Source organism: Moschus berezovskii, chromosome 1 (genome assembly GCF_049115385.1).
Source record: "Moschus berezovskii isolate FMDL1 chromosome 1, NW_MosBer_1.0, whole genome shotgun sequence".
Classification (NCBI taxonomy): domain Eukaryota; kingdom Metazoa; phylum Chordata; class Mammalia; order Artiodactyla; family Moschidae; genus Moschus; species Moschus berezovskii.
The window spans coordinates 92,094,037-92,105,318 of record NC_142460.1 but is presented as its reverse complement, the minus strand read 5'-3'; positions in this window follow the sequence as shown (position 1 = coordinate 92,105,318).

The window sequence follows — 11,282 nt, the reverse complement described above, 5'->3', positions numbered from 1 at the left end:
CTGTCCTTTCCTGGGCCCCAGTCAGAGCTTTTGAGCTGCTCCATCCCATAGTTCCTTAGCTTCATTCTGCTTGTTCCCAGGAATCTGATCAATTTCCACCCCATCCTTCTCTCTTAGCAGGCAACATTTTATCCATATCTGATAGAACAACTCCAGGAACAACTGGTCCACACCTCCTGTGTCTAGAGCACCTCAGTCCCAACTCTATGCGAAAACTAGATAGTTGCCTTTTGGTCTTATCTCAAATCCATAAAGAGAGAGAGAATCTGATTGGTCCAGCTTATGTCAGTTGTCCATCCCTGATCCAATCAAGTGTAGCCATAGGGTATAAAAGGTGATCACATGATACAAACTTGATGTTCAAGCTCAGACTTGTAGATGTGTGTGAGTGATGTTGAAGGAAGTTCCCAGAGAAACTTGATCTCTGATCTAAGCAGAGACTCCAAACTGCTTTCATTAGAGAATGACTTCTCCCTGCAGATGAAGCTCCTGCCAATATGTACAAGGCTGTTGTATTACCTTCAAATGCCCCATAGTGTAATCAAGTCTCCACATAGAATCACATTCATTTAATCACAGCATTCATGTGTCAAGAATTAAGCACACTGGAATTTCCTAGTAGTCCAGTGGTTAGGACTCTGCACTTACACTACCTCCACTAGAAGGGACATGGATTCAGTCTCTGATTGGGGAACTAAGATCCTGCATGTTTCATGGTGCAGTCAACATAAGAAAAAAAGAATTAAGCACTTAGCTCAAATGGGTTCACTGGTGAATTCTATTTAACTTTTCAGGAAGAAATTCTACCAATTCTATAATCTCTTTCAGAAGACTGAAGCAGAGGAAGTCTTCCTAACTCATTCTGTAAGATCAGCATTTTCCTAATAATAAAACCAGAAAAACACATCAGAAGAAAATAAAACTATACATCAATCTCTCATAAACGTAGATGTAAAATTCTCAACAAAATATTAGCAAATCAAATCCAACTATGAATAAAAGTATTATACACCACAACTGACTGGCATTTATCCCAGGTCTGCAAGGTTGGTTTAACATTTTAAAATAAATTAATGTAATTTATCATGTCAAAAGACTGAGAAAGAAATCATATGATCATATCCATAGATGCAGAAGAAACATTCAACAAAATTCACCACCTTTTTATGGACTTCGCAGGTGGCTCAAGAGGTAAAAGAACCCACCTGCCAACACAGCAGGCATAAGAGATGCAGGATCCATCCCTGGGTCGTGAAGATCCCCTGGAGGAGGGCAGGGCAACCCACTCCAGTATTCTTGCCTGGAGAATCCCATGGACAGAGAAACCTAGCAGGCTACAGTCCATGGGGTCTCATAGAGTTGGACACAACTGAAGTGACTTAGCACAGCGCAGCACACAGCATAACACCATTTTATGACCAAATCTCTCAGCAGACTAGGAATAGAGGGGAACTTCCTTAGCTTGATAAAACCTTCTTCCCCTTTCTCTCCAAAAAATCCTACAGCTAACATCAAGCTTAATGCTGAGAAACTCAAAACTTTTTAGCTAAGATCAGAAATAAGACAAGGATGTCCCCCTCTAGCTTCTCTTGCCTCTAAGGCAAGAATATCCAAAATCACTGCAGATGGTGACTGCAGCCATGAAATTAAAAGATGCTTACTCCTTGGAAGAAAAGCTGTGACCAATCTAGACAGCATATTAAAAAGCAGAGACATTACTTTGACAACAAAGGTCTGTCTAGTCAAAGCTGTAGTTTTTCCATCAGTCATGTGTGGATGTGAGAGTTGGACTATAAAGAAAGCTGAGTGTCAAAGAACTGATGCTTTTGAACTGTGGTGTTGGAGAAGACTCTTGAGAGTCCCTTGGACTCCAAGGAGATCCAACTAGTCCATCCTAAAAGAAATCAGTCCTGAATATTCATTGGAAGGACTGATGCTGAAGTCGAAACTCCAGTACTTTGGCCACCTGATGGGAAGAGTTGACTCATTTGAAAAGACCCTGATTCTGGGAAAGATTGAGGGCAGAGGAGAAGGGGACAACAGAGGATGAGATGGTTAGATGGACATGAGTTTGAGCAAGCTTCCAGAGTTGGTGATGGACAGGGAAACCTGGTGTGCTGCTGTCCATGGGGTCACAAAAAGCTGGACATGACTGAGTGACTGAACTGAACTGTCCCCTTCTTACCACTACCTTTCATCATTGTACTGGAAGTCCTAATTCAGTAAGACACACACACAAAAATTTTAAGGTGTACAGATTGGAAAGGAAGAAATGAAACTATCATTGTTCATAAATAACATGATTGTCTATGTAGAAAATTTGAAAGAATTTTTTTTAATCTTCTAAAACTATTAAACAGCTATAACAAGATTGTAGGATACAAGATGCACAAAAGTCAATTATTTTCCTATATGCCAACAATGAACAAACAAAATTTGAAATTAAAAGCACATTATCATGTACATTAGCAACCAACAGAATTAAATACTTAGGTATAAATCTAACTAAATATGTTGTTGTTGTTGTTTTAGTCATCTAGTCATGTCTGACTGTTTTGTGACCCCATAGTCTGTAGCTCACCAGGCTCCTCTGTCCATGGGATGTCCCAGGCGAGAATACTGGAGTGGGTTGTCATTTCCTTCTCCAGTGAATCTTCCCAACCCAGGGATGGAACCCGCATCTCCTGCATCGACAGGCAGATTCTTTATCACTGAGCCACTAGGAAAGCCCAATAAAATATGTACAACATCTATATATGGAAAACTATAAAAACTGATGAAAGATATCATAGAACAAAATAACTGGAGAGATTCTCCATGTCCTTGGATCGGAAGACTCAATATTGTCAAGAAGTTATTAATAGCTCTTCCCAGCTCAATCTATAGATTCAGTGCAGTCCCAATCAAAACCACAGCAAGATTTTCTATAGATAATGACAAACTGATTCTACAGTTTCTGTGGAGAGGCAAAAGACCTAGAATAGCCCATTCAATATTGAAGGACAAGAACAGAGGACCTATATTACTCAACTTTGAGACTTTTAAGCTAAGTACTTTATAAACTACAGTAATCAAGACAGTGTGTTATTATTAAAGGAACAGACAAACAAATCAATGGTACAGAATAAAAAGTCCTACAGATAGACTCACATGAATATAGTCAACTGATCTTTGACTAAGGAGCAAAGGCAACACAATGAAACAAGATAGCTTTTTAAACAAATGGTACTGGAACAATTGAACATTCACCTGCAAAAATATGAATCTAGACACAGACTTTACACCCTTGACAAAAATTAACTGAAAATGGATCAAGACATAATGTAAAACACAGAGGGATAAAACTCCTAGAAGTTAACATAGGAGAAAACCTAGATGACTTTGAGTATGGTAATGACTTTTCAGGTACAACACCAAAGGCATGATCCATGAAAGAAAGAATTGATAAGCTGGACTTCATTAAAATTAAAAACTTCTGTGACAATATCAAAAGAATGAGAAGGCAAGCCACAGACTGGGCAAAATATTTCAAAAGATAACATCTGATAAATAACTGCTATCCAAAATATACAAAGAACTCTTAAAACTCAGGAACGAGGAAACAATCTGATTAAAAAATAGGCAAAAGACCTGAGCATAGACCTCACTGAATAAAATATATGGATGGCAAGTAAGCTACAAAAAGATGTTCAACATCACACATCATTCAGTTCAGTTCAGTCGCTCAGTCGTGTCTGACTCTTTGCGACCCCATGAATCACAGCACGCCAGGCCTCCATGTCCATCACCAACTCCCGGAGTTCACTCAAACTCATGTCCATCGAGTTGGTGATGCCATCCAGCCATCTCATTCTCTGTCGTCCCCTTCTCCTCCCGCCCCCAATCCCTCCCAGCATCAGAGTCTTTTCCAGTGAGTCAACTCATCGCATGAGGTGGCCAAAGTATTGGAGTTTCAGCTTTAGCATCAGTCCTTCCAATGAACACCCAGGATTGATCTCCTTTAGAATGGACTGATCGGATCTCCTTGCAGTCCAAGGGACTCTCAAGAGTCTTCTCCAGCACCACAGTTCAAAAGCATCAATTCTTCAGCGATCAGCTTTCTTCACAGTCCAACTCTCACATCCATACATGACCACTGGAAAAACCATAGCCTTGACTAGACGGACCTTGGTTGGCAAAGTGATGTCTCTGCTCTTTAATATGCTATCTAGGTTGGTCATAACTTTCCTTCCAAGGAGTAAGCGTCTTTTAATTTCATGGCTGCAATCAGCATCCGCAGTGATTTTGGAGCCCCAAAAAATAAAGTCTGACACTGTTTCCACTGTTTCCCCATCTATTTCCCATGAAGTGATGGGACCAGATGCCATGATCTTAGTTTTCTGAATGTTGAGCTTCAAGCCAACCTTTTCACTCTCCTCTTTCACTTTCATCAAGATCATTAGAAAACTGTAAATTAGGACAATAAGATTCCACTGCACATGAGAGGCTTCCCTGGTGGCTCAGTGGTGAAGAATCCTGCTGCCAATGGAGGAGATGTGGGTTGATCCCTGGGTTGGAAAGATCCCCTGGAGAATGAAATGGCAACCCTCTCCAGTATTCTCGCCTGGGAAATCCCATGGACAGTGGAGCCTGGCAGGCTATAGTCCATGAGGTCACAAAAGAGTCAGACATGGCTGAGCAACTAAACGACACACACCCATGAGAATGGCCGAGATCCAGAACACTGACAACACCAAATGCCATAAGGATGTAGAGCAAAAGGGATTCTCATTCACTGCTTCAGGGAATTGCAAAATTGTGCAGCCACCTTGGAAGACAGTTTGACAGTTTCTTACAGAACTAAACATACTCTCACCATATGATCCAGCAGCTGCACTCCTTGGTATTTACCCAAACGAACTGAAAACTTACATCCACTACAAAAACCTATACATGTATGTTTATGGTAACTTTATTCATAATTACAAAATTTGGAAGCCACAGAATTGTCTTTTGGTATCAGTTCAGTTCAGTTCAGTCACTCAGTTGTGTCTGACTCTTTGCGACCACATGGACTGCAACACACCAAGCTTCCCTGTCCATCACCAACTCCTGGAGCTTGCTCAAACTCATGTCCATCTAGTTGGCAATGCCATGCAACCATCTCATCTTCTGTCGTCCCCTTTTCCTCCTGCCCTCAATCTTTCCCAGCATCAGGGTCTTTTCAAATGAGTCAACTCTTGCCATCAGGTGGCCAAAGTATTGGAGTTTCAACTTCAGCATCAGTCCTTCCAGTGACTATTCAGGACTGATTTCTTTTAGGATGGACTAGTTGGATCTCCTTGGAGTCCAAGGGACTCTCAAGAGTCTTCTCCAACACCACAGTTCAAAAGCATCAGTTCTTTGGCACTCAGCTTTCTTTATAGTCCAACTCTCACATCCACACATGACTAATGGAAAAACTACAGCTTTGACTAGACGGACCTTTGTTGGCAAAGTAATGTCTCTGCTTTTTAATATGCTGTCTAGGTTGGTCATAGCTTTTCTTCCAAGGAGCAAGCATCTTTTAATTTCATGGCTGCAGTCTACGAAATGGTATAGGAATAGGCATGAATAAATAAATGAACTATGATACTTGAGACAATGAAATACTATTCAGCACTAAAAAGATATAAGCTATTAAGCCATGAGAAGACATGAAGGAAAGTTTACGTACCTTATGATTCCAAATATATGACGTTCTGGATAAGGCAAAACTATGGCGTTGGTTAAAAAAAAAATCAGTGGTGTCCAGGGACTTAAGAGGGAGGGAAGGATGAATCAGCAGAGCACAGAGGATATTTGGGGCAGGAAAATTACTCTGTACATCACTGTGATGGCAAATGCGTGTTATAATACATTTGTCAAAATCCATAAAGTATACACCAAGAGTGAACGTTAACATAAACAATGGACTTTGGGTGCTAATAATTCGTCATCATAAGTTCATCGATTGTAACAAATGCACTCTGATGGGGGATGTCAATGGTGGGGGAGATTGTAAGGTGTTGGGGGAAGGGGCTATATGGGAATTCTCTGTACTTTTGGCTCATTTTTACTATGAACATAAAACTACTCTAAAAAATAAAATTTATTAACTAAAAAACAGTAAAAATCCAAACAAAAGAATTAAGCACAAACAGAAGAGAAATAGGTTGGGGATGGGGCATTGTCCAGCTGTTAGAAGGGAGTGTAAAACAAAGAGGGAGGGATGATTCAAGTGTGATGGACTGGTGAGACTGCGATGCCCTGACCGCTGCAGTCCCAAGACTGCAGTCCCAAGCTATGCAATGAGGATTTTATAATGTGACTTGAGGTGGGTGGGGGGCAGGGAGAAAGGCTCTCCTTTAGCTTAAGGTACAAAGTTACATCTCATCCTAAACCCAGTGAGGACCCTTGACCGATGGATTGAACAATGCTGTTCAAGGCATGATTGTTTTGTTGTTTTGTACCCCCCCACCCTTGGAAAAATCTGTTTCATTTAATCTAGGAACCACTGGACTTTTCAAAATGATAATAACAAGCCACTCCCTAGAATTAAAATATAAACACACACCCAAAGCCACATAAAAAGAAACGTACCTGGAACAGTAGTTAAAGCTTTAAATTTCAGTGGAGTGCTAATTTAATCAGGGAAGCTATAGCATTTTTGCCATCTTCATTAAGCAAGTTATATGATCTCTGCTACCCACTCCAGTATTCTTGGGCTTCTCTTGTGGCTCAGCTGGTAAAGAATCCACCTGCAGTTCAGGAGACCTGGGCTTGATCCCTGGATTGGGAAGATCCCCTGGAGAAGGGAAAGGCTACCCGCAGTATTCTGGCCTGGAGAATTCCATGAACTGTGTAGTTCATGGGGTCGCAAAGAGTCAGACACAACTGAGCGACTATCACTTTCATGATCTCTGTGAATCTTGACTCTCTACATCCAAAAGGGAAGTCATACTCTCCTTTTCTCCCTAACAAATGTAGGCATCAAATGTTTATGGGCGTGAAAAAAATCTTTCTATTAAAGGGAAACTGTCAAGTAGCAGGCTTTTCTTTTATGATGTTATTTTATGCATAAAACATTTCTTTTGAAATCTCCGAGGCCACGTAAATGTTAAAGAAACAGCACAGTATTTTCCAATGTGTTACTGCCACTTTTGGCAGAATCTGTCCCATAGCGATCTTTGGGTTGTGTGCTAACTTGCTTCAGTCATGTCGACTCTTTGCAACCGCATGGACCATAGCCCTGCCAGGCTCCTCTGTCCATGGAAATCTCCAGGCAAAAATGCTGGAGGGTTGCCATGCCCTCCTCCAGGGGATCTTCCCAACCCAGGAATTGAATCCGATCTTATGTCTCCTGCATTGGAAGGTGGGTTCTTTACCACTAGGGACACCTGAAAAGCCTTTTGGGTTAGTGGTTTCTTTCTCTTTTTGGCCTTTTAAACTTTTTAGTTTGTAATGAGGTATAGCTGACTAACAAGCAATGTTGTATAGTTTCAGGTGAATAGTGAACTCAGCCATGCATATACATGTATCCATTCTCCCCCAAACTCCCCTCCCATCAGGACAGCCACATAACATTGAGTAGAGTTCCATGTGATATCCTTGCTGGTTATTCATTTTAAATACATCAAGACATGATTGTTATAGCGACTTTGTGTCATCGAACCTGCTAAGAGGAAACTTGATAAAACAAAATCAAAGTGGAAATAGGGAGCAAGGCATCTAGACCTAGTCTTTCCTCCTCTCATCCATGTTCAGACACCAAACTTCTCCCACTGAGAGATGAAGAGGGAGCAGAAAGACAGAATGTGCGTGATGGATGATCCTGTCAGAAGCAGCAGTGCTGTCCAAAGCCTAAGAGAAGGTTGGGGGCTTGCCACAGCAGAAGGAAACTCACAGACTGGGAAGAGGGAAGAAGTGGGGACACTGGAAGGAGAGGAGGCATTAAAAGTAGGGTGGCCAGATTTAGCAATAAAATTACAGGAAGCCCAGTTAAATTTGAATTATTTACAAATAAAATTTCAGCATAAAATGCCTGTGAACTATTTGGGACATCCATATATTTTAAAAAGCACTCATTGTTTACCTGAAATTCTACTTTAACTGGTTGTCCTATATTTTGTCTGGCAAGCTGGTCAAAACTGGGATGCTGTGCATGTAGAGAGAGGGTGTCATGGCAAAGGCGGGTGGCGCCTGGAAGAACAGGCTTAGATCAAGGACACAGCGCACGTTTCCATCAACTTCCTGGCTCTGTGAATGTGTCACTTATACACCTGAAATAAAGAACTGATGGGCTCTTCTGGTTGGTGGCAGGCAGCTGAGACACCCTCAGTGGGCACTGGGGGTCAAAGGAAGCTGTTTGGGGAGAGGTTTGACACAGATACCCCTGCCCAGCCTTCCCTGCTCTCAGGAACCTTCCAAAAACTCCCTGTGGGCCTGAGGAAAGCAGCTTTTAATGACCAGGGTGACACATAACTGATCACTGACAGGATATACCAGTGTTCTTATTTATTGATACCAAAAACATGCCCACTCATTGGAATTTGGGGTGCATCCATGGGATTAGTTACCATTCACTGCTTTCTGCTGACTGGCGGCTGGTCCCCCTCACAAGGGATGAAGGAAGGAAGGACAGGCCGAGGCAGAGGCTTCAGTTAAAGTCTATCATCAGAAAAGTTCCACCTGCTGTTGTCCTCATCGTGGCCTTGCATTTCTGCCTTCTGAGTCTGCGCTGAGTCACAGGCAGCTTTAGACAGGCTGCCTTGTTTAGTCCCCGCCCACCTTGTCTTTATGAAATATGTGGCATCTTCATCTCACACATACACACCTTTGAATCTTAAATAATTGGAGAATTTTCTCCAGGCACTGCTGGCTCTTGCTGGTTTGGTAACATTACTTCTGCTAACTTTGGTCATCTCCAGTAATTCTCTCTCCCTCCCTCTTTCTCTCTCTTTCACACACACACAGAGAAGCATAATTAAACTCTTACACCTTAATTCCTAAATACTTCTATCAATTGTTGGTGTAGCCCATATTTTACAGATTTTTTTTGCTTCCAATATTAGAAATCACTACTGTATGTATATGTATGTTCTTATATGTATGTAATTAAGATTAAATTATCCACTTTAATAGGTATCATCTGTTTCAAAGAAAGGTATCAAAGAAAAGAAAAGAATTTTAAAATTGGAATTATACAACAGCAGTGTTATATAAGCTGCTCTCCATTCATGCCTAACTATAGTGCAGCTTAATTATATCATTTTTTCCAAATCTATCATTAAATTTATCAAATTTAAGAAATTATATATACATTCTATTACTTCAACACTGAATGCCATTTTCTTACCTTTAAAGCCCAGTGCTCATATTTCAAGGTCATCTGCTTACATGGCCCATCACCTAAGTCATTCAGCAAATGTCTAAGTGCTCTCCATGGCTCTGTGCTAGGTTCTGTGGCTACAGAGATGGGCACTATATGGTGCTTTGTCCTGATTTAACAAAATTGTAAATAAATAAATCAAGATATAGCATGTTAAGTGATAAGAAGAAATGAAGAGACTAAGAAACTAACTCCTCTTTAGGGAATTTGACAAAAGTCACCATGAGAAGGTACTGGATGGACTGGGCTTCTAAGCATGAATAGGAGTTTTCCTCTCCCTGCTAACTTTAATCCATGTGGGAAGAGACATCTTTGAATTCCCCAAGGCATACAACATGGTCTTTCTTCTGTTGTTGGTGTTGAACAAATACATTGAAATGAAAGTTGACATTATTTTTGTCCAATCTACTTTGTAAAACTCCACTCTGCAAAAGGAAACGGGTCAATTAAATACACATACTCCCCTTATTCAGAGTCATATCCTAGTTGTTATATTTCCTTCTTTTACTTAACAAATATTTACTGAGAGCCTTTTATGTGCCAGGCACTGTCCTAGACACAGGGACACTGCAATGTATAAACTCTTCATTCTAGTTGAAGAAGACATAATAAGACAAGTAAAGTATGTCTCACGCCAGGTTGTGATCAGTGTTACAGAGAAAAAGCAGAGGAGAGTGGTCAGTTAGACCCACTGAGAAGGTGGAAGAGGTGGAGGAGTTAACCACATGGCTGTCTGGAGGAGAAATGTTCTAAGCAGAGTGAGCATGCATTCAGGAACTGACACATTTGAGGAAAGCAAGTAAGTCAGTGGGGCTCATGTGCAGTGAGCAAGTTCAAGAGGCTGGAGGAGGTGTGCGGCTCATGTACAGTTTTGCAGGCCATTGTAAGAGTGTGGCTTCTTCTGTGAGTAACGTGAGGCTTTAGAGCAAAGGAGTGGCAGAGTCTGCCATACATTAGAGAAGGACTGATGAACATCTGGCTGATGTTCCAGGACTAGACAAGGGGTGAAGGGTAAAGGTAGAGACAGGGAGACCTGTTAAGAAGATCCTGGACACCCAGGTGGGAAATGATGGCAACTTGGACCAGGGTGAGAGCAGTGAAGATGGGATCACATGCTGAGCATATTTTGATGACACTAGAGCCAACAGAATTTATTCATGAACTGGATTTATAATGTGAAAAAAAAACAGAGAAATAAGAAAGAGTTCCTTGTAATTGACATTAACTGAGATGAGGAAGATGTAGGCAGAGCAGATTTAGGGGTAAGCTGAGTACTTCGATCTTGGAAATATTGAATGTAAGGTGCCCCTTGCTGGAGGTCCACTCAGAACCATGCACATGGAGAGGCTGAACATATACAGTAACAATGGTTTTGTTAGATACAACTAGACAACTCCAGACACTAGAGGTGGGACTTTAGACATTTCTTTCTTTCTCCTCCCCTCCTCTTCTCAATTCTTTTTTCTCCTTCCTCAGTCCTTTTGAATTTCTCTAAGCTTTAAAAACAAGTTTTACTTCTATAATAGAAAAAAAGTCCACATTTAATTTTTAAAAGACGATATGATTTGTGAGTTATGGGGAAGAAATGATTGAGCACTGCTTGTGTCGAGAACTTGAAATTCAAGTCAATTTACCAAGCATTCTCTGTGATCCTACTCCAGGCCAGGTGCTCTGCTGGGTTCAAGGAATCCTGAGATAAATAGATGTGGTTCCTGCTCTGAAGGAGCTCGCAGTTGAGCAGGCTCCAGGGCCAATGCTGTAATCAAATTTCAAGCCAAGAGCCAGACGAGCATGAAGGAGGGAGGTAACAGTGAAGGTGTACAAAATTCCTGTACCATATAAAGTTATCCCTGAGCCACACTGAATATACTTTTACCGCAGGATGCAAGCACAC